At 37.6% G+C, this 25556-nt stretch overlaps 1 long non-coding RNA gene across 1 annotated transcript; it reads left to right on the top strand.

Moving 5' to 3' along the window:
- Nucleotides 1–266: 266 nt before the first annotated feature.
- On the top strand, nt 267–25556 carry LOC111725024. Its single transcript, XR_002773191.1, has 3 exons — nt 267–295; nt 16069–16254; nt 25455–25556. It is a non-coding gene; the product is annotated as an uncharacterized LOC111725024 (long non-coding RNA).

A 25556-nucleotide genomic window follows, 5' to 3' on the forward strand; every position in this document is an offset into this window, starting at 1 on the left:
TGATCAAACTGCAGAAATTAAACATAAAGAAAAAAATCTTGAAAGAAGCTAGAGGAAAAAATACTATACCTATATAGAAACAAAAATAAAAAACACATCAAACCTCTGATATTATCCTTCAAAAGTGAATGATAAAGACTTTCCCAGTGGAATAATAATTGAAGTAATTTTTTTAAACCAGCAGGCATGCTCGCAGAAAATGTTAAATTCTTCAGAAAAAAAGGAAAATGATAATTAGTCAGAAATGTGAATCTACATAAAGAAAGAAAGTGCATCAGAGAAGAAATACGTGAAGGTAAAAGAGAAACTTTACTTTTCTTATTCTTAATTGATCTAAAATATAACAGTTTATTTACAATTATAATTATCAGCACATATTATGCATGCTATGTGTAGGCACACCTGTATATAAATGAAATGAATAACAGCAGGGATACCAGAGTCAGGAAGAAAAAAGTAGGAATATTTCGTTATTACAAGAAATTTGCACTACTTGTAAATTAGAAAAGTGTTATTTGCAAGTGGACTATGATTAATTGTAAATATTTATTACAAGCTATAAACCATTTTAAAAAATAGAAAAATAAGTATAATTGACATGCTAAGGAAGAAAAGAAATCATAAAAATTGCTCAATTAAATGCAGAAGAGGCAGTAAAAGAGTGGAAGACAAAACCAGACACAAATAAATAACCACATATGTGGTAGCTATTAATCCAGTCCTGTTTATGATGACTTTAAAAGTCAATGGTCTAAATGTACCAATTAAAAGATAGAGATTGGCTGGGCGTGGTGGCCCACGCCTATAATCCCAGCACTTGGGAGGCCAGGGCAGGTAGATTGCCTGAGCTCACAGGTTTGAGACCAGCCTGAGCCAGAGCGAGACCACATTTCTAAAAATAGCCTGGCATTGTGGCCGTCCTCTGTACTCTCAGCTACTCAGGAGGCTGAGGCAAGAGAATCACTTGAGCCCAAGAGTTAGAGGTTGCTGTTGTCAGCTGTGATGCCATAGCACTCCACCGAGGGAGACAAAGTGAGAGTCTGTCTCAAAAAGAAAAAAGAGAGATTGTAGTTCATTAAAAATTAAGACAAAACTACATGTTGTCTACAACAACCCAAATTTCCATATGAAGACACATACAGATTACAAGTAAACGAACAGAGAGAGACCTAGTGTGCTAATGCTAATCAAAAGAAAGGGGAAGGAGGTGTATTAATTTCAGAGGGAATAGGCTTTACAGGAAGGAAAGTTATCAGCATAAGAGGAGCATCACAGACTGTTAAAGGGTCAATTCTCCACAAAACAAACAAACACATAATGTGTATGCATTAAAAATGGAGCATCAAGATATGGTAGGCAAAAATATACCTACAAGAAGTAGATGAATTCAATATTTTACATACTTTGCATATTCTCAGCAATATTTAAAACTCCACGAGGCTGCCATTTGTCTCTCAGTAAACTCTTCTGATCCATAGAGCCGAGCACAATATTTGGTACATAGTAGTTTCTCATTAAGTGTTTGCAGAATAGGTAAATAATTACGTGTTTATCTATTTTGTGGTTACAAGGTTTACATAGTAGTTGATTAGTTGATAGCCCAATATATTTAATTTCAACCTTCTAATATGAAAATTATTTGGGGAAGCATATATCTGGTACATAAGTAATTACTAAAGGGAAAATATCAAAAAAAGTATCAAATTTGCTTACAGAAGAAAAAAGTGGGAGGATGAAACAACTATCACAGGTTTAGCGAAGAAACCTTATAAAAGTCATTATGAAATAGGTTGTTGTTAGGTGATTTCAGTGAATTCTAAGCACAGTAAACCCAGGAGGTATTTATTTCACCTCAGTTTGGTTTTAAAAGGGTGCACTGAATTCTCAAAAAATAAGGTAGTTAGTGCAATCAAGGACATGTCTCTTGTTGTGGGTGGCTTGACTGGGAGTCACAGAGGAGAACGCAGCTCCTGAAATGTGGCAAAGGAGCGTATCTAGGGAATGTCTGTGATTCCAGTTGCCTTCAGTAGGGCATTCTCGTCCACATGTTTGACTTTCTCTGAAAATTTAAAATCATGAGGGGCGTGTGCAGGTGCACACACTCGCATCTGCTCTTGCTCTATCAATAATGCTACTAGAAAAAGCAGCATAGGCATTCAATTAAAATTTGATGCATTAAATAATCAGTAAACTGGAAATGGGGGAGTGGGGAAGCCCAAATTCCAAATTGAAGAGGTAAGGAGTAGAAACTCCATGTTCCTCTCTACTTTGGGGGATCTTAAGAAATTAAAATGACTAAATGGTGACAACTGGATTATTGGTAAAGATCTAAAACTCAGGAGCCAAGTCTACTGAGTGTCAGCCACAACTATGTACTTTGAAATTAAAGCCCTATGACTTCAGATCACAAGTTGGAACCCTATGTTATATGCCAATATATAGCTTGGTATTCAATATATTTTTAAATAGCAAAGGGCAGCAAGGGCTAATTTAATTTACTAAAAATAAGAGGAGTATATACACGTTTATTTTTCTGTTCCTTCATGTTCGTTTGGAAAACAAAATCAGGCTTTTTAGATAGCTTTCTCTGGTTTTTGTTTTTGTTTTTGTTTTTTGTTTGTTTGTTTGTTTTTTGGCATACAGCCTCACTTTGTCACTCTTGCTAGAGGGCTATGGCATCATAGCTCACAGCAACCTTAAACTCTCGGGCTGAAGCACTCCTCTTGCCTCAGTTTTTGCATTTTTAGTAAATATAGGCTCTCACTCATGCTCAGGTTGGTATTGAACTCCTGAGCTCAAGTGATCCACCCACATCCGCCTCCCAGAGTGTTAGGATTATAGGTATGAGCCATCGCACTCAGCTTTTTCTGATAACATTGGTTTGCTGGACTGTTGCTTATCTGAAAGTTATTTTGTTCAATGTTTTCCTTCTGAATTTTGGAAGCCACTTTTTATTTAAAATCTACTCTCCTCAAATACAATGTTGGCTCTCTTTATACCACAACCAGAATATTAGTTTATTAGAGTTGCTATAGCATAATCTTCCAGTTTTGGAGGGTAGAAGTCCAAGATCAAGGTATCCGTAGGGCTGGTTTCTTCCGAAATCTCTCATCTTTGTTAATAGATGGCCCTGTTCTCCCTGTGTCTTCCTTCCTACCATCTTCTCTCTGTGTCCTAATGTCCTCTCCTTACAGAAAGAATATCAGTCTTAGTGGATTAGGGCACACCCTAATGATCTTTTTTTACTTAAAAAAGTAAAAAAAAAAAAAAAAAAAAAAAAAAAAAACAACTTAATTGATTTTTAAAAGATCATCTCTCCAAATACAGCAACATTCTAAAGTACTGGTGGTTAGAACACCATATGAGTTTGATATCGTTTCAACAGTTCAGCCCCAAACAGCCACTACTTCATACCCCCACGCGCGCAGGTACGGCACAGGTGTTTATCAGGGGCTTGGTGAAGACTGGCACCACGTCAACATTCTTAATAATGTAAATACATAAAAACGGTCCAAGTCTAGCCTTACAGTTGATATTTGTGTTGTTCCCTTTACTGTGGTTTGAGGTGATGAGGAACAAGGAGGGGAGGTGATGCTGGACTTGGAGCAAGCTAGGGAGTATTACAGTTCAGTTTTTGCTCCTTATGATACAATTCCCTCTTATCTTGGATATCATGGTGCTTTTTAGTCGCTTTTCGAGAGATCCCTGATATTTGGTTTGGGAAGAAACCCAGGTTTCGTTTCTCCTTTAGTAACACGTACTAATAGGTAGATGCCTCACCGGTTCTCTATTTTTGTATTTTGCCTCCCACGTCCTGCTCTTACTGCATGGTAAAGCACAGATGCGACTTGAGTAATTTTGTTGACTAGAGAAATTCTTAAGTCAGATTTTGATACAGACTTCCAAAGATACAGTATGTCTGTTTATCATCAAGGAGGAAAAGAGGCTTAAGGTATTTATAAACTTTGTTTAATTTTATCTCCTCTTCTTGCAACCATCAAAGGAGCAAAGCCAAACATTCTCGTCTAAATGGAATTCCTTCTTATCTGAAGCCATTTTCTTAATTAGTCATCAAACTTTGCCACACTGCCCTGGAAGAAACTGTTCATTCTTAATAGAAATGCAAATGCTGTTTTTCTTTGTTACGAAGTATATTATTCTGAAAGCAAAATTCTATGTTATTTATAGGCTATGGCACAGTGCCCATAAGTGCCATAGCAACTTGTAGAAGGGAAGGCAAGATTTGTAGAGGATGTTTGGTTTAAATGTACTTTAGAAGATTTGTGCGAGGATTTGGATAAATAGAGCATGGAGGAAAAGAATACCAAAAAGTCTGCCATGGATTAGAATTCAGGGCTGTCCAATTTACAGCCTGTAGGCCACATGCAGATTTATCTGAGTCCTGTTTTGCTTATCTGTGGTGTCAGACATGGCAAAAATAATGGCTAGACTTTGTTTTGCTCTTCAGCTTCTGTTAGTGTTTATGTTTTTAATGTGTGGCCCACACATTAATGTGTAGCAGAAAAAAAAATAGTTGGACATCCTGGTTAGGTGATTTCTATTGTTAAGATGCTGTTTTTCAGGTTATTTTCTGAAAACTACCTAAAAATGCAAAGTAATTCCCACAAAATATCCCAGCATCTTTTTTCTTGACAAAATTGACAGGTTGGTTTTAAACTCAATGTGAAAATGCAAAAGATCAAAACTACCCTGAGATATCACCTAACCCCAGTGAGAATGGCCCACATCACAAATCTAAAGGCTACAAATGCTGGTGTGGATGTGGAGAGAAGGGAACACTTTTACACTGCTGGTGGGACTATAAAATAATGCAACCTTTTTGAAAAGAAGTATGGAGAATCCTCAAAGAACTCACATTAGACCTCCCATTTGATCCTGCAATCCCATTACTGAGCATATCTACCCAGAAGAAAAAGAAATAGGACATTTGCACTAGACTGTTTATCACAGCTCAAATTACAATCACCAAAATGTGGAAACAACCTAAATGCCCACCAACCCAGGAATGGATTCACAAATTGTGGTATATGTATACCATGGACTACTATTCAGCCATTAAAAGAGATGGAGACTTTACATCTTTTGTATTAACTTGGATGGAGCTGGAACGCATTCTTATCAGTAAAGCATCATAAGAATAGAGAAGCAAGAATCCAATGTGCTCAATTCTAATATGAAGGCAGTAGACAACCTAATACATGGGGGCGGGGGTAGGGAATGAGGGATTGGGGAGAGGGGAATGGGGGTCGTGGTGTATGGCACACCTCTTGGGGGCTGGACACAATTATAAGAGGGGACTTCTCTAACAAATGCAATCAGTGTAACCTAATTCTTTGTACCCTCTATGAATCCCAAACAATAAAAAAAAAAAAAGAAAGAAAGAAAATGCAAAGGATCTGGAATATAAAAATCTGAAAAAACAAGAATACAATCGAAGACTTACACGAATAGAAACCAAGTCTTACTACAAATGGACAACAATTAAGGTACATTGATACAGGAACAGACACGTATATCAAAGGAAATAAAGAGTCCCAAAGCAGGTCCACACATACATGAAATTCCATGATGCTGTGAACTTAAGATTTGTACACTTTATTAATGATATACTTGGAATTGAAAGAAGAAGAGAAAGAGGAAGAGAAGGAACAGGGGAGGAAAAAAAAGAATCTTGAAATATGCTTTATTACTTTTAGAACAAAAGTTCTCTGTGTAAATTTCAAAAAATTTTAAAACTGGAAGAAATTTTGAAACATGACAACTACAAATAAAACATTGTGTGCATTTTCTTAGGAAGAAGAAATATAACATCAGAATTCCAATCACATATGAGATAACCCTAAGATAAAACATGCAATTAACAAAGAAAACCCAAACATGAAAATGTAAAACTGTCCAGGCACTGTGGCCCACGCCTGTAATCCTAGCACTAGATGAGGCCAAACGCTGATGTTTTGCTTGAGCTCAGGAGTTTGAGACCAGCTCAAGCAAGAGTGAGACCCCATTTCTACTAAAAATAGGAAAAACTAGCTGGGCGTTGTAGCTACCACCTGTAGTCCTACTTGGGAGGCTGAGGCAAGAGGATCACTTGAGCCTAAGAGCTGTGATGCCAGGGCACTCTATTCAGGGTGACAGAGTGATACTCTGTCTCAAAGTAAGTTAGTAAATAAAGACAAATAAAAATTAAAACAAATAAAAAGAAAATGTTAAAACCACTGAATAAAAAGAATGATTAGGTAAGGATATTTGAAGACTTTTTCTTTACAAAGGAGAAAATGTTATTTTAAGGCAAAAAATGAAAATGATATTTTGTAACATTGGAAATAGATTTGCTACTCATCTGTATATTCAAGAAACCTTAACTGAATGAGACTGCTGCTGCTGTGCTAGGAGCTAGGGAACATGAGCAGACAAAATATGGTTCCGTCTCTCAAGAATTTCCAAGATTTGTAGCAGCAACAGAAATTTAAAAATGTGTATTATCATATATGAATATAAAAAAATTGTGCCCAAGCTACAGAGAAGTGGAGTGTTGATCTCTGTCTTTCAGGAGCCAGACTGAGCACAACTCTTCATAGTGTAATGAAAGTTCTAGAACAGGTGTACTCTGCCATTTCCCTGCTCAGTTTCAAAGTTTGTACCAAGCCCTAAAATTTATTATGCCACAAAAAATGAGGCTAAGAAATTATAACAACAAAGTATAGAAAGCATCACAGATTTAAAAAAATCCTGAAGAAAAGTCTTTCCAAAATGCTATTTTTTTTTTTACTAAAGCAAGAAGAAAGGACTTTTCAGTGGGTATTTCCTCTTTATGAATTTCCCTATTGCTACCTACTTAATTCATAACTTCATAACTACAGAGAAATGTTGCATGTGGAGGCATAGCTTATAAACAATGATAACATGGCACACATGAGGTGAGTGAAATGAATAAGTATGAGCAAAGTAAATATATTAATTTAAAAAGAAGCAGTTGAGTCTCCTTTGTAGGTTCTAAATTTGAGATCCAGAGAGTTTAGAAGTCATCACTGCTGTCCTCACAACAAGAAAAAAAACTGAACAAACTGAAAATCAAGAAGTCTTTAGGTCCTCCAAAGACTTGAAGTCACAGGATAAACTGTTGCACTGACCTGAAAGAGAGACAGATGGATACAAGGAGTCCTTCCTTTACTGGGAGCAGCGGCCCTGGAGTAAATGCTGCAATTGGAGACGGTATCAGTAGAACACTTATAAACACTTAATAAATTGCCAGAGACTAGGTGTGGAATAGCTTGAGAATGAAAAATTCCGAGGGAGGTATTTTTAGGCAAGACCTTACACTCTTATGAGTTTTACCTACAGAAGCCCCACCAGGTTCTTGCTGTGAAGACTGAAGATAAATCTCCTTATGGTTCTGGCAGGGAAAGTAATCATTTAGAAATCCATCCAGAGCACTCTGCTCTCCTTAATAATGGTCTACACCAAAAAACTTTTATCAGAACCTGAGTAACTTAGGTTTTACCACATCCTAACTGACCTGAGCGAGGAAAAATTACCAAATCCAGCTACTCTAAACATGGATGTCAGGGGAAAGAGATCCAGAAATCAAGCTTTCTCCAGGCTTCCTGCCTCACCTAAGGGAGGAGTTAAAAAATGCTGAAAAGCACTTATGAAAGTCACAGCTCAGGAACACAGGCTTTCTCAAAGACTGAGATCTAATCCTAGGATTGTGAAATGCACCTCATTCCCCATACCTTCCACTACATCAGTAGTTTCCTGTACAGTGATGGGAGCTTACAGCTGACAGCTTCGGACCCTATTTAACAAGGAGTCTGTAGAAAAACCAAAGACCATCGGGGAGACAAAAATAAAGACAGTAGAGGAAATTTTAGCCTCTGATGCCACAGCTATAGCAAATAGCTAACACTAATAGCTAAACACTAACAAACTCAGCAAGATAAACATAAAACTTCTCATGAAAAGCCTAGTCACCTCAATTCTTTTACCCCATTCATTACACACATCTTTCAATAAATGTTTTCAAGGCATGTGAAAAAAAAAAAAACTTCGAAGAGACAAAACAAGCATAAGAACCAGAGTCAGAGATTTTGTAATTATCAGGTAGAGAAATTCAAATAACTGGGATTAATATGCCAAAAAGTTTAATGGAAGAAGTGGATAAAATGTGAGAAAAGATAAATATTGTAAGCAGGGTGATAAAAACTCTGTCTAAATAGAATCACAAGAAAATCCTACAAGTAAAAATCACTGTAACAGAAATGAAGAATGCTTTTGATGGCTCAGCTGTACATCATACATAGCTGAGGAAAGAATAACTGAACTTGAAAATATGTAAGTATAAACTTCTCCAAGTGACAGGCAAGGAGAAAAAAGAATGAAAAATATCAACAACGGGACAATTACAAAATTACATAATAGGAATAACACAAGAAAGAAAAAAGGAAAGAAGGCAGGATGGGAGGGAGAGAGAGAAGAAAGAAAAGTATTTAAAATAATGTTGACTGTGAATTTATCAAAATTAATAACACATCAAATCACAAGTATAGGAAGCTCAGAGAATTATACCACACTTCTCTTCAGAAGCTATGAGAACAAAAAAAGAAGGGAGTGAAATATTTGAAGAATTGAAAAGAAAAACTACCGGCCTTGAACTCTCTAGTCATTGAAATTATTTTTCAAAAGTGAAGAGGAAATAAAAACTTTCTCAGACAAAAAAAAAATTGAGGGAATTTGTTACCAGCAAATTTACTTTACAAGAAATGTTAAAAGTAAATCCTAGAGAGAAGAAAAATGGAATTTAAATCTAGAAAGAAAAGGTGCTAAGCAAGGAATAAATAAAGGTATAAATAAAATCATTTATATTTCTTATTTTTTGTTGATATAATAGATAGTTACTTATTACAAATAATAATAACAATGTGTTTGGTGATTATAGCTCATAGATAAGTTAAATGAATGATGTAGTATTATAAGGGATTGGAAGAAAGAATTGGGAACGCTGTGTTATATAACTGCACTATTCATGAAACAGTACCATGTTATTTGCAAGTGGACTGAGATTAGCTGTAAATGTATACTGCACACTGTAAGGCAGCCACTAATAAATTTTTAAAATTGTAATAAATATGGAGAAAAAGAGAGAGAGAAAATTGAATTATATAGAACGTCTGATTAAAGCAAGAAAAGGCAGCAAAAGAGTAAAAGGAAACAAAAGAAACAGAACAGAACTGCAATAAATAGAAAACAGTTACAAACCGGGTAGTTTTTAATCCAATCATAGTGATAATCACTAATTACAAACTGTTCACAGAAAAACTTTAGACATATTTTGTTTAGCACAGTTTGAGCAAAGACCAATTCATGATTCAAGAGCCCCCCAAACAGAGTAGGTTTAGAGCAACTCTGGTGCTGCCGGTGGTGGGAGAGGATTTATAAACCGAATAAAGAAACTGAGGTATAGAAAACAGACGTGAGGTACAGTGACAGCTGGGTGGGTTACAGCTTGGTGTTTGCCTCCTTGAACACAGTTTGAGGAGATGGATGATTGGCTGAAACTTGGTGATTGGGACAAGAATGGGTTTACACATCCAGTTAGGTCATTATGTATGGAGAAACTTTTAAACTTAAAATATGTAGACAGCATCTTTAGGCTATACTTAATTTAACAGGATGGTCTACAAACCAATTAAAAGACAGATACTGTCAAAGTAAAAAAGTCCACAAGAGCCAACTGATATCTTGTCTACAAGAAATCCATCTTAACTATAAAGAAACAGATTTAAAGCAAAGTTATAGAGAAAGATACACTGTGATAACAACACTAATCAGAGGAAAGCTGGAGTAGCTACATTAATTTCAGATAAAGGGAACTTCAGAATAAGGAAAATTATCGGAGATGAAGAACATCACATAATGATAAAGCTGTCAGTTTTCCAAGAAGATGTAATAATCCTTAATGGCATGTGCCTTAACAGCAGGGCATCACAGTGAGGGAAGAGCTGGCATCACTGCAAGGATAAATGGACAAGACTAGTAGTGTAGCTGGCAACCTTAACACTTCTCTATCTGTAATTGGCAGATACATCAAGCATAAAATTAGGAAGGACATAAGTGAACTGAATAGCACAGCCTATCAGCTGGTTATCACTGATATTTTATATGAAATATGACAATTAAGTTCACAAACTCATCCCAGAAAAAGTTCTACAAACCTTATTGCTGAATATTACTATAGTCACCCTTGAAGTACTCCTCTTAGGGAGCTATGCACCAGTGCCAGTGCTTAATCTGCACTTCATAGCAATTTTGGAACTCTTTATTTCTGGAATGGCTGTTGTCATATTATGCTTAATGTTCTTAATGTCATCAAAAGTCTTCCTTTCCATTTATTTTTATCTTTAGGAAAAGAAAAAAGCCACTGGGGACCAGATTACATGAGCAGGGAGGGTGTTCTAATACAGTTATTTGTTTGCTGGCTAAAAACTCTGGTACAGCCAGTGCAGTGTGAGCTGGTGCATTGTCACGATGCAAGAGTCACACTTTTCTCATGTCAAGATTTTCAGTTAAGATTTCCCTGTTTTCCTATTGATATTTACTTGATCTGCTATGCTTCTCATAGTCAGCTGTCAATTTTGAAACACAATTTAATAAACTTTTGCAATATTTTCATCAGTTCTGCTCATTACGGGCCTTCTCATCTTTCTTCCTCAGTGACACTTCTTATCCCCTCAGAGAAATATTTAATCCATTTGTACACTGCTGTTTTCTTCATGTCATTATTCCCATAAATTTGAACTAACATGTCCCTGATTTTACATTCACTCTTGCCAAGTTTAACAAGAAGTTTAATGTTTCTTTGTTGCTCTAATTCAAGCTCTGACATTCTTGCCTTGGCACACAAAGCACACAACAATAAATGAATTCCACTCAGCAAGAAACTGCTACATGTTAACATGAACACAGCTGTGAGATGCTGATTTACCAAGGTTATGAGACTTTACAGAGTTGTTTGTACAGTGCTGCCAATGTAAGTACAAAGTGCTAAGTTTACAAACTTAAATTTCAGACCCTCTAGAATACTTAATCTAGTAATAGCAGAATACACATTTTTCTCAAAATCACTTTGCAAAAAAGATATTTGCACCAGATTATTTATTGCAGCTCAATTTGTAATAGCCAAGTCATGGAAGAAGCCCAAGTGCCCATCGACCCATGAATGAATTAATAAATTGTGGTATGTGTATACAATGGAATACTATGCAGTCTTAAAAAGATGAAGCCTTTACCTCTTTATGTTTACATAGAGAGATCTGGAACATATTCTCCTGAGTAAAATGTCTCAAGAATGGAGGAAAAAGTATCCAATGTACTCAGTACTTCTATGAAACCTACTTATATTTACTCACACTTTCTTATGAAAGATAGAACACAAATAGCCCAGGCTGAAGGAAAGAAATGGAGTGGGAAGGGAGGGGAGAGCAGAGGTTTGACAGGGAGGGTAAAAGGTGGGACCACACCTATGGAGCATATGACAAGGGTACAAGTCAAATATATGAAGTGTAGAACATAGATGTTTTGGCACAATAATCAAGCAAATGAGGTGAAAGCTATGTTGATTGGTTTAATGTAACCACATCAGATTGAATAAAAAAAAATCAGCACATTGTACCCCACATGTGCATGAATGTGTTCATGATCTATGTGTATTTAACTTAATAGAAAAAAAGACAAAAAAAAAAAGAGAAGAAGTGGAGCAGTTCTCAATGAGACTAAGGTCTAGGTCTATATATTTAGTCATAAAACTAAATATATAAAATGCAATGAAAGTCACAATGGATAAGAAAGTGAAACTTGAGGCTTTATAAAAGTGAAACAAGGCTTATGTATATAACTGCCATGAGGGGGGTAAGTTGACATGTAATCAGTTTTGCATAAATTAATAAAAACTATTGAACAATTTTGAGGTCCTAGCTAATATTGAGTGGATTCAGTTTTGAAAAGGAGGTGACTAAATAAAATTGTAGAGTATCTCCAGGGGTCATTGAATCTCCAGGACAGAGAGATAAGAAAATAGAGTGCTGTTTTTAATTAGTTGGCAATAGCAACGTGGTCACCTGAGATGTGTGTTGCATTAGTAAGGAATTCCAGAGCACTTCTGGAGGGAAAGTTGAAATTGTTAGTCTTGGGTCTAATCTTGGTAAGAAGGATACCAAGGGCAGGAGAGAGATAATGGACTCAGAGTTGAGAGAGCAGTTAATGGAGGAGGGGTCAGGATAAAGGCCCAAATCAAGTTTAACAGGAATAAGTAGATGGAAAATATTGGAAGGACAAGTGAATGCACTTAAGAGTTAAATTTCCGGCTCGGAGCCTATAGCTCAACCGGCTAAGGCGCCAGCCACGTACACCTAAGGTGGCAGGTTCGAATCCCCAGCCCGGACCCGCCAAACAACAATGACAGCTGCAACCAAAAAATAGCCGGGCGTTGTGGCGGGCGCCTGTGGTCCCAGCTACTTGGGAGGCGGAGGCAGGAGACTCGCTTGAGCCCAGGAGTTGGAGGTTGCTGTGAGCTGTAATGCCACGGCACTCTGCCCAGGGGGACAGCTTGAGGCTCTGTCTCAAAAAAAAAAAAAAGAATTTAATTTCCAGCATATCCTTCTAAACCCATTTCATGTGATAATGGTCCAAACTGTGGCCATGCTTCTTCATGGCTGAAAACTGAAGATAAAAGTCATGGTTTAAAGACATCAAGGAAATCTGTGAAATAGGTTATTAGAAAGATTATTGATGTGTGTGCTGAAGTTATGTGGAGTGATGACAGAGAAAAAGAGTGGTGAATGAGTCGAATACTAAGGTCTTTAAGGAGGGCAGTGCTTGCTTGTGGTTAGGTAACGATTGAAAGTTGAAATGACGAAATGATGGTACAGGAAAAAGGGAGTCCCAAAGCCAAGGGAGCCGTGCATATGTAGTAGAAAAAGTAGAAATAGCAACAGGCAACGAGACAAAAGAAAAAAAGGGGAAAGTGACCTTTGCTTGAAAATATTGCGAAAGTGGTACTATCAGTAGAATATAAATATTAGTGGGAAGAGAGGATTGTACAAGAATGTAAGGCATTTGTTCAAAATAAAATGGAAATGGAGGGGAGCACAGTGAAATATGATATTATGAAGCTGAAAGAAGGGGAACGGATAGATCTAGGGATGAGAGCAGATAAAGAGAATAGCTATGGGAACCTGAGGGAACTGAGGAATATTCAAACTAAGGGATGTATGTGTTTGTGGGTGGACAAAGAACATAAGACATCTGCTAAACTGAAATGAATCTGGAATCACAACATTATTTATGACTTTTGAGAAATACTTACAATTAAATATGTCTGAGAACATTACCAGAATATCCTGACAGTAATGTGATAATTGCTGTGTCCTGATGACAGTACTCTTGAGTAATTTCAAAATATTTTGATACTCTGGAATGCAGAGCCGTAAGAAAGCTATGTTTCCAAAAACAGAACCTTGCACAGATTTCTAAAACAACCAATGGATGCAGTGAAAAATAATCAGAGAAGTCAGTTGAGTCATTTCAATGTAATAACTGGTGATTTTGACAGACTGTACATTCATGAGACAAATATTTAAGTGTCTGCTATCTATTTTGTGTCAATACACAGTCTGAATATTTTATAGACTTTTTAGTTTGCTTCAGAAAAAAAGTTACATAACAAAATACTTTACAATATTAAATCATTGCCTCTCAGCCTTTTGGCTAAGATAAAGTCTACATTTCAGTATCAAATCAATGAACTGGAAGTTTTGTCAAATTCTTTTTGTTGAGCAATAGGATGCTAGGTGCTACAATAGTCATCATGATAGACATTAAAACATTGACATGCAAATTTAAAAATTCAAGTACATTTGATAAAAATGTTATCAGAATATCTTAAACATCTCTGATGTCTTTAGCATGTTTCTTCAAGTCAAATATGAGGCAGTTTGAATAATCTCGAGTTAACTCTAAAACTAACAGACAAACACACAGGAACTTGGAATTGACACTAGACTTCATTTTAGTCCAGACAATTGGACCTCGCCAAGAATGTTAGCATTATCATGTGTTAGTTGGGGGGTTAAAAATAATTCTACATGAAAAGACATCAAAGTACATTTCACACACAGACTGTCATGGGACAGATCGAGTTTCTATTTTAAAGAGCAGAGACTGTGTAGTGTTGAATGTCTTATAAGCTAGAGATTTAAAATTGCCATGCTTTTTCATTGCTTTTATGGGCATTGGCTATTTTCTGAACAACATTGGTGACTATAGGTATTTAATTTACTAAAATATCCTAATTTTTAAAAAAAGTTTTCCAGATCAAGCTTGGCGCCCATAGCTCAGTGAGTAGGGTGCCAACCACATACATGGAAGCTGGTGGGTTCGAGCCAGCCAGGCCTGCTAAGCAACAGTAACTGCACCCAAAAAATAGCTGGGTATTGTGGCAGGCACCTGTAGTCCCAGCTACTCTGGAGGCTAAGACAAGAGAATTGCTTAAGCCCAAGAGTTTGAGGTTGCTGTGAGCTGTGACACAACACAACTCTACCGAGGGCAACCTAATGAAACTCTATCTCCAAAAAAAAAAAAAAATTTTTTTTCCAGATCAAATTTTACAATAAACTAACACTCTATTTAAAACTTCTTCTGACTTGATTTCTTTTAGCCTTTGGTTTAATATAAGCTTATTATTACTATTATTATCATCATAGATACAGTTTATTTTAATTTCAGAATATTACAGGGGTTCAAATATTTTGTTTACATGGATTGCTTTTGTACAGCTGAGACAAAGTTGTAAGCCAATTACCCAGGTTGTGTACATTGCAGCCTTCCATCCCCCCCACAACCTGCTTGATTTCCATCCAGTACTTGCATCTCTGTACCTGACTGATGTTACACTAGTTCTTCTGTAATAGTGAGTACATGCAGTGTTTGTTTTTCCATGTTTTTTTTGTTTGTTTGTTTGTTTTTTTGTTGGGGATTCATCCAGGATACAAGAAACTGGGTTACATTGATTGTATTTGTTAGGTAAAATCCCTCTTATAATTGTTTCTTGCTCCCAAATGTTTTTCCATTCTTATGATACTTCACGAAGGAGAATGGTTTCCAGTTCCATCTACATTGTTACAAAAGGAATTAATTCAGTTATTTTAGGACTGAGTAGTTTTAAAAATAGTCAACTTAAAAAAATGCAAAACTTCATATGAAGAAACACAGTAATGTGTAAATTATTAAAAATTATATCCCAAACAAAATTTTATGCTTCTTTTTTTTTTTTGGCTGGGCAATCCCAATACAAAGAAAATGTGTTGACAGGAAAACAAATGAACTCACCACATTTTTCTAATTCTCTGGAGGGGTGTGAGAAATCAAGTAAGAAGTTAGTTCCAGAGAGGAAAGTTTCACAGAAAAACAATGAGAGAAGCAAACTTTTCTTTCTTTACCACAGTGGTTCTCAACTTGTGGGTTGCAACCCCTTCGGGGGTTGAACGACCCTTTCACAGGAGTTGCCTAAATACATCCTGCATATCAGATATTTACATTACAATTCATAACATTAGCAAAATTACAGTTATGAAGTAGCAATGAAAATAATTTTATGGTTGGGGGTCACACCAACATGGGGAACTGTATTAAACGTCATGGCATTAGGAAGGAGAACCACAGCTTTACCATATTTCTTCTGAAGGTAGTAAGAAATAAGGTCTGAAATTGTATAGCTATCGCATTAATATATTTATAATATCTCAATGAACAACCAGTCCTAATAATTTTAGATTTCTGGTGACATACATTTCATGGTGGTAGTTCTTCTGAACTATATTTTACTTACATTACTTTGAAGAAAACATAACACGTTGAACATATGTATAATTCACAGATCTATATATTTTAACTAACAAATATGTCCCCAATTATCCTACATTCATATCCCTTTCTTACAGTTTTAACCCTTCTAGGGCTACAATGACTTTGTGTCTTTAAAATTATTTTGGTTAGGAATTGTGGGAAGATGGCTGACTAGAAGCAGTTTTCACCAGAGGCTCATGCCCAGAGGGAGAGATATTGGACTGAAGTGGCTGGAAAGCAAATGAGAGGCGCTCCACTGGAAGAGGAGTGCATGAGGTACACGTCACCCAGGCTGAATTAACTGGCAGACACAAGAAAGTGGAAGAAAAATAACAGGTAGGAGTCCAGCTCCCAGAAGAAGGGAATTCCCTCCCCCCAAACAGGAGCTCTGTGGTGGGTGACCAATCAGCCCGGGAACTGGGTTCAAAAGTCTCCTGACCTTATCCCATGGGAGAACAGCTGCTAAGTCTCAGTCCTCCTTCATTACTGAGGTCCCACCACTGAGGCTGGGCCCCATTCTGTCTGGCACAAAAGACTAAATATTTTTCCTGCAATCCTGAGAACCCACCCACCTTTCCTCCACCCTAGTTGCTGGAAGGACTGCCCCTAGTAGGGTCCGGAGTGTTTGATGAGCTCCCTGGGAAGCTGGGAAGTGTTTGATGAGCTCCCTGGGAAGCTGGGAAGTGTTTGATGAGCTCCCTGGGAAGCTGGGAAGTCTGCCAGCCATCGAGCGGCAGTGTGTGAACAGTAGCATGGCAACCTAAGCTTTTGTGGGGCAAGGGTGAACCACTCATTTCTAGCACCTCAGGAATTCTCAGGCAGCTCTGTTTTCTGTCCTTCAGGACAACTTCTGAGTTCCGTTGGGTGGGCGGGGCCAGTGCTTAAATGACTTTGACTTGTCACTGAACTTTGGACCTGCCCCCTTAACCAGGCACGGCTCTCTGAGCTTGATTGGATGGGCAGCCAGGTGTCAAAGTGACTGTGTTGAACTTTGGACCTCTGGCCTCTGCCAGGCAAGGCTCTCTGAGCTCTATTTGGGTGGGTGGGAAGCACCAGGGTTTAAGTGACTTTGGACTGAACTTTGGACCCTCTGGCCTCCTCCAGGAGGGGCTCTCTGAGCTCAGTTGGGTGGGCAGGGCAGAGGTTGAACTGAACTTTGGATCGCTGTCCTTCACCAGGTGAGGCTCTCTGAGCTCAATTGGGTAGGTGGGGTGGAGGTTTAAGTGACTTTTGGACAAAACCTGGGCCTCAGGCCTCCCCCAGGTGGACTCTCTGAGCCAATTGAGTGGGTGGGGTTGAGGTTTAATTGGTTTGTACTGAACTTCGGGTCTAAGGCCATACCACCCTGAATGCTCCTGATCTCGTCTGTACTGAACTTTGGATTAGCACTCTCCACTCGGTGGAGGCTCTCTGAGCTCAGTTGGGTAGGTGGGGTCTGGATTTAAGGGACTTTGTACTGAATTTTGGATTAACACTTTCCACTGGGTGGAGGCTCTCTGAGCTCAAGTGGGTGGGCTGTCCCTACTGCCTGAGTGATTCTTATCTGAACTTTAGCCCTGTGCCCCCCACCAGGCAGCAGCCCCCCGAGCTTGACTGGATAGGTGGTGCCCAGTGTTTTGTGACTTTGACCACTGGGCCTATGTTGTCTACAGTGCTTCAGCCCTCAGCTCTTGACTGGCTGGATGATGCCCAGTGCATAAGCATCTCTCTTGAATTCTGGGCCAGCACTGTCAGCAGGGCAGCCTCATGACCTTGATTTGGTGGGTGAAGCCAGCACTGGCAGAGAGACTTTGATTGGAACTCTGGGCCAGTACTGCCTACTGATTCTTGTCCCCCTGAAGACACTGTCTAGGAATGAGGATTCACCATTTCTCTGCCTGTGTTAGTGCACTGCAAAGGTGGGGAGTGGACTCATCAGGGACACCCTATCAATTCAACCAAAATAGCATATTTAACATATTAAACAAGAGAAAAAGAAGAAGCTAAAAATACTCATGGGAAGGAATTAGCTGCTCAACTCTGGCAACATGAAAAATCAGAGCAGATCAAAACCTTGTGGGGACATCAAAGAAAATACAAGAGAGAATCCCATCCACAGAGAAATTGTTGAAATGTCAGAAATAGAATTTAGAATATGGATGGCAAGTAAGATACTAGAACTGGAGGAAAAGATGGAAACAGAAGCAAAAAATAGTTCAGAAATTGTCTCAATGAATTCAAAGACAAAGTCACTAATGATATGGACACAATGAGGAAAGATATAGCAGAGCTTAAGGAATTGAAAAAGGTATTCAAGGCACTTCAAAATACAGTAGAGTCCCTCAGAAATAGAGCTGAGCAGAGCAAAGAAAAAAATCTCCTATAAAGATGACAAGGTTTTGCATTCCCAAGCTTTCAAAGAGGCAGAAAAATGGAGGAAAAGAACAGAATATTTCCTGAGGCAGTTATAGGATCATTCCAAGAAATCAAACATCTGAATTATAGGGATACCTGAAGGACAAAAAGATGGTCCCAAAGGCACAAATTCTTAGCTCCAAAACATTATGGCAGAGAATTTCCTAAGTATTACAAGAGACACAGAAATTCAGATAGCAGATAGTTTCAAAACCCCAGCATGACTCAATTCAAACAAAGCATCTCCTATATACATTGTAATTAATTTTGCCAATGTTAATATGAAGGAGAAACTTCTGCAAGCAGGCAGGCATAAGAAAAGTATTACTTACAAAGGGAAAAGTATAAGAATGACTGAAGACCTTTCAGCTGAAACTTTCCAACCCAGAAAAGAATGGTCATTGACCTTCAACCTTCTTTAAAAAAACAATTTCAAGCCAGGATCCTATACCTGCTAAACTGAGTTGTCAGGGCCTGGGACTGGCCAGGTCTCGGGCCTGGCTTGGGTAGGACGTGGACCGCTAAGCTGCCTTTCTCAGGAACAGTTTCTCTTAGGTGCTTGAGGGCTTATCTACTTTAGCTGGAGAGAGAGCGTGTGTGTATCTTAGAGAGAGTAAAGCAGTCTTAGAACAGATAGATCTTAGTCTTTAGCAGAGCTTGGTAATCTTCAGCAGAGAGATGCCGTGCTGGCGTTCTGCAGGCAGAAGAGGAGACAGAGTCAGAGTAAGCTTGTCCGTGATAGAATTCACATGCTCCCAACTGCCTTCTCCTCCAGCCTAACTTAAGGCTGATCTCATGCCGCTCAACGCCACAGGTGTAGAGACTGCCAATTCACCACTGCTCTCATCTTGTGAGCTCTCTCATGCTTGTTAGAACTAAATCCCTCTCCATGCCCTTTTCATCAAGGTGTTCACTACAGGTATTTTCTATAACTCACTCCTCCTAACCATAAGCTATACGGGATGCAACATTTCCCCCCTTTTTTATATACAAACAAAATAGTTTTTAATATGTTAAGGGAAGTTCTTCCTGTTATCTGGCCCTTTTCTTTCTAGGCAAAAGATGGTAATTATCCGAGTTCAGCATTCCAGGTATGAGCTCTTTAAATGAGGAAGTCCATTTAAGATGTAAACTATTAGCAGCCGGCTAGGGAAAACCTATGATTATAATGTTAATTCCCTTAAAGATCTTTTTAAATGGAGAAAACTGCAAAATCTTTGCTGAGAGAATTTACCATTTTTTTTTAACTATAGAACTTTCCTTTGATATTTACTTAAACAAACCGAACAAAAGATAATGCTTTCCTTGCAATCTTTGCAAGCAAGGATTTTTCTCTCACTATTCCAAAGGCTTTGCTACACAGGGTCCTAAATCCACCCTCCATAGATCTCAAAAGACTTCCTTGTGGACTAATGACTCCACCCATCACAGTTCCTCTCAGAGGCTCTGTTACTTGTGGTCCTCAGTGGTGCCACCCTTCACAATTCCTCCATAGCAGAGTTTTTTCTGCTTTCAAGCTGCTTTTCCAGCAGAATTTTTGCTAATTGATTCCAATTGAGCTCCTTTTTCAAATGGCGCTCCCTAGCACAAAGGTGGTTTAACTTTTAGTTACTCTTCCCTCCCTTTGTTCTCACTCTCATAATCTTCCAAAGGCTTCACTTGCTTCAGAGTGTCCCTTTCCCATTTGGGCCGTGTCCAGGCCCTTTAGCTGGACCAGGTTATAGTACACAGACGCTGATGAGAGGTCGGTTACCCCTTCACCACGCAGGATAACCTAATATTCCACAAACATATTTAATCTAATTATTCTTCATCATCATCCATTGGTCTGGTTTAATTTCCCCAGTTTTACACTGAGGCACCACAGGTCTAACCAAGCTGGCAGAGTGCTCCCATGGCATAGAATTGAATTATACTGTTTTTTCTGAGAATAGTTTAAAATGAAAATATTAAACTATTTTTCTTTCATTTACCAGTGGTTCCTGATTTTGGCCCAACTGATAATTTCCCTACAATAAAGTTGTTCCATCTTTGTCAAGTTGAAAACAGCATTCATTTGCCCAGTGAAAGCCTTTTTTACACTTGGGACATACACCTGGAGGTTTACATGCTCTTTGTTCCTTTTCTTTAGCATTCAGTGTTCTTTTCCCTTTTAAACTCTTTTCTCTTATGGCCTACCTTCCCACATTCATGGCATTTGATGTTAACTGGGGTATTTACCCTCTGATCTTCCAGCTGCCCAATTTGGGTTGTAATGTCAGTATAGCATTTACCTGCTTCTACTATAAGATTCATCAAACCTTCAAAGAGGAACTAGTTCCTATAATGCACAAACATTCCCAAAATATAAAGAAGTAATCCTCTCCAACACCTTCTATGAAGCAAATATCAATCTGATCCCCAAACCTGGAAAGGACCCAACAACAAAAGAAAGCTATAGACCAATATCATTAATGAATATCAATGCAAAAATATTCAACAAGATATTAGCAAATAGAATACAACATCACATTAAAAAGATCAAACACCATGATCAAGTGGGTTTTATCCCAGAGACACAGGGTTGGTTCCACATACACAAATCTATAAATATAATATACCACATAAATAGAATCACAAAGACCATAGAATTCTTTTAATTGATGCAGAAAAGGCTTTTGACAATATCCAGCATGCTTTCATGATTAAAAACACTCAAGACAATGGGCTTACAAGGAACATTCCTTAAGCTGATAGAGGCTATCTACAGCAAACCCACAGCCAATATCATGAAAGCATCCCCACTCAAATCTGGAACCAAACAAGGATGCCCACTGTTTCCACTGCTACTTAACATAGTGTTGGAGGTCCTAGCCATCACAATCAGGCAAGAGGAGGAGATCAAAGGAATCCAAATGAGGGCAGAGCAGGTCAAACTCTCCCTCTTCACAGATGATATGATTTCATACCTGGGAACCCCAGGGACTCAACTACAAAGCTCTTAGAAGTGATCAAGGAATATAACAGCATCTCAGGTTACAAAATCAATACCCACAAATCAGTAACCTTCATATATACCAATAATTGTCAAGCTGAGAACAAAATTAAAGATTCTATTCCTTTTACAATAGCACCAAAGAAGATGAAATACCTGGGAATAAATATATCTAATAAAAGAAGTGAAAGATCTTTATAAAGAGAATTATGAAACTTTGAGAAAGAAAATAGCAGAAGATGTCAACAAATGGAAGAACATACCATATTCAAGACTGGGAAGAATCAACATCATTAAAATGTCCATACTGAAAAAAAAAATGAAAAAATAAAATGTCCATACTACCCAAAGCAATCTATAGATTTAATGCAATCCCCATCAAAGCACCAATGTCATACTTTAAAGATCTTGAAAAAATAGTACTTCAATTCATCTGGAACCAGAAAGAAAAAAAAAAAAAAAACAAATAGCAAATACAGTTCTTAGAAATAAAAACAATTCTGGAGGCATAATGTTACCAGACATCAGGTTATATTACAAGGCTATAGTGATCAAAACAGCATAGTACTGTCATAAAAATAGAGACACAGATCTATGGAATACGATAGAGAATCTAGATGAACCCAGCCACACATCATCATTTAATCTTTGATAAGCCTAATAAAAACATGCAATGGAGAAAATAATCTTTATTTAACAAATGATGCTGGGAGAACTGGTTATCCACATGCAGAAGACTGAAAGTGGACCAGCACCTCTCACCAGTAACAAAAATTGATTTTTGTTGGATAAAGATTTAAATTTAAGAGATGAAATAATTAAAATTCTAGAAGAGAGTGTGGGGAAAACACTTGAAGGTATTGTCTTGAGAAAAAAAATGTATGAGGAAGACCTCCCCACCCCCTGCAATTGTGGCAACACCAAAAATAAATCATTGGGACTTGTTCAAGCTATAAAGCTTTTGCATGGCTAAGAGTACCACAAACAAAGGAAACAGCCCTCACAATGAGAGAAGATTTTTGCAAGTTATAAATCTGACAAAGGCCTAATAGCTAGAATCTACTGAGAACTCAAATCAAACAATAAGAAAAGTACAAACAACTCTCTCTGTAAGTGGGCAAGAGATTTGAACAGAAACTTCTTCGAGGATGGCAGACAAATGGCCAAACAAACACATGAAAAGATGCTCTTTGTCTTTAATCATCAGAGAAATTCAAATCGAAACCACTCTAAGATATTACCTAACCCCAGCCAGATTATCCCACATCACAAAGTCTAAAAACACCAGATGCTGGTGTGGATGTGAAGAGAAGGGAACACTTCTATACTGTTGGTGGGATTGCAAAATAATGCAGCCCTTTTGGAGAAAAGTATGGAAAATCCTCAAAGATCTAAATGTAGACCTTTCATTTGACCCTGAAATCTCATTACTAGGTATCTACCCAGAAGAACATAAATCATTCACCTCAAAGACATTTGCACTAGAATGTTTATTGCCGCTCAATTCATAATTGCCAAGTTGTGGAAGGAACCTAAGTGCCCATCAACCCATGAATGAATCAACAAACTGTGGTATATGTATACCATGGAATATTATGCAGCCATTAAAAAGATGGAGACTTTACATCTTTTACATTTACCTGAATGGAATTGAAATTGATACTTTACTTATTAGTAAAGTATCACAAGAATGGAAAGATAAGTATCCAATATATTCCATACAAATATGAAATCAATATATAAACATGTAATTACATGTTCCTAATAACAAGAAAATACTATTATTGTCCAGTTTGGGGGTAGTGGGAAATGAGAGGGTGTGGGGGGAGGTGGTATGGCAGAAGGAAGGAGGGCATTAGGTGGGATCTCACCTGATATGCACATTGTGAGGGTGTATAACACACCTCCTGGGTGAGGGGCTCTTATATAAATGGAACTTTACACTGGATGTGAGAAAAATGTACCCTCATATTAATTTGAATGAAGTTTTTAAAAAAGAAAAAAAAATATTTTGGTTAAAGGTGGGACTTAGAGTAGTGGCCTAAAATTTTCCCCAAGCTACCCATCTGTTCAATCAGGAAGAATATTTTCCATCATTATAAAGAATACCCCCAAATAATCTGTTATAATCCTGGCACTGTCTCAAACTATCTCACTATTTGGGTGAGCCATGAAAGTGGTGACTCTAAATCCCAGGCTAACATATTTTAACCTTCCAGCAGCCTTTGATACTTTCCATCATTGTCTCTTTCTTGAAGTATTCTATTCTTTCACATGTGTGATACATGTATCAAATTCCTGTCTTCTTTCAAACTCCTTGGCATAGTTTTCTCACTCTCCTTAAATATCAAGTATTTCAGAATGTTACCCAAGGCCCACTGTTCTTGTTATTTTACACACACTGTCTAAATGTGCTTCTCCACTTCCATGGCTTTGAATGAATATTTCAAATAAATATTCAAAGAAGTGAATATTTTTTGGGTAGTTTGTGATACTCTAATGATTCCCTTTCATTGGTAACAGTCTCCTAATTCAAAGTGATCCACAGTTTTTCAGGCTTATTTGTATAATACGAATCAGCTTCTTCAGCCATGACAGTCACCCAGAAAGGCCAGTAACTATCTCCTCTAGGGAACCAAACATGGAGACCAAAGAATTTTAAACCTAACCTTTTATTTGGTTGCACCTGTATCATAAACTTGGGTAACACGAGCCACTGATTTCTACTACGCAAGCAAGAGAGTAAAATAAACTATTTTGTGTATGCAAAGAAGAAATAAGATGTACAAATGAATGAAAAACAAGAGAGAACATTGCTTGGACCCATTAGTTCCATTTCCTAATCCCAGAACCTTCTAGGAAAGAGCGAAATTGTCGGGAAAAAATTGTGAAACAAAATCTAACACTAAATATTAGCTAAATGTGATGACAAATGTAGAATTATTTGTAAAACATTAGCTTTGTGTCTTGGAACAAAGGCAGCAGCCAAGTCTCAGGGATAGGCCTGAATACTCACTGACCCATTATCTGACTAAAGTAGAAAAAGAGAGTGAGCAGTCACGCTCAGGAGGCCCGGTCAGGCGTTTAGATACGGCTCAGAGACAAGTATAGTTCCGAGAAGAAAATGTGGCACTGCCACCAGCAATAAGAGGCTTATTTCCAGCATTTCTGATCCCAAAATGAAGCACCCCTGAGAAGACCAGCACCATCCCTCCAAGACACAGGTCCTGCCTCACCTCCACCTACCTGTAGATGACATTATGTTTTATCTTCAAGATCAAATTTCTGAGTAATGAATTATAGAAGCTTATAACTCTGTTTTTACGTGTTTGAAGATCGGTTCCCAGAGAAGTGAGGAAGTCTGGGGTAACATTTAATGCATAAACAATATTGAAAATGCCATGATGTCCTTATTCAGTGGAGGACTCATATTTTTTATGCGGTCCCCAATCAAGAAAGAATGTTTTGCTGTTAAAAGGAGATTTCGATACTTTTTATTATTGTCATATCATGAAACATAGGTGATAAGTTGCTTGTGGGGATCCAAACAGAAACCACTGACTTTGCAGAATGGAGCGCAGCAAATGTCCTTGCAGAAATAAGGTGGAAAGCAGAATTTTCAGAAGATTGAGTTAAAGAATGGTTTTCCTGTAAATCAATTAATAAAGATTATATTTAAAGTTATACTTAATAGTAACTTTAGCAGAGACTGAGGAAAAAAACTACCTATTTTTTTAAAAACAAGTTAATACAGGAATCAAGTAATTGTCACCATGAATAAAGTATGATAGGTGATCACAAAGAATATTTGCTGAATCCACTGGAGGGTCTCAACCAGGAAGAGGCTGGTTGGAACCTCATATATGTTTACCCTTGCATCACAGTATTCCAAAAGAGTGGATCAATTATGTCTGACAGCTATTTCTTTTTCTTTTTTTCCTTTTAGTAAGTCATATATACATAGATCATGAATACATATATGCCTATCTGGGATTCCATGTGTTGATTTTTTGTACAAATTGGAGTGGTTACATCCAACTAATTATCATAGCTTTCACCTCATTTACCTAATCACTGTGTTGAGACATTTGTGTTCTATACTTGATAGATTTGATTTGTACCATTATTATTTTTCATTTCCATAAACTCTAAGGTAATTTCTCTTAAGGACCTGAAGTGAATGCTATTCTTGACCATCATGTTCAAGACTTGAACGTCCATAAAAGAAAGAGCTGGATAAGCAACATACTTACGGAATTCTACATATCAA

This window comes from Otolemur garnettii, unplaced genomic scaffold, assembly GCF_000181295.1.
Source record: "Otolemur garnettii isolate 467f Iridium unplaced genomic scaffold, OtoGar3 scaffold00030, whole genome shotgun sequence".
NCBI lineage: Eukaryota > Metazoa > Chordata > Mammalia > Primates > Galagidae > Otolemur > Otolemur garnettii.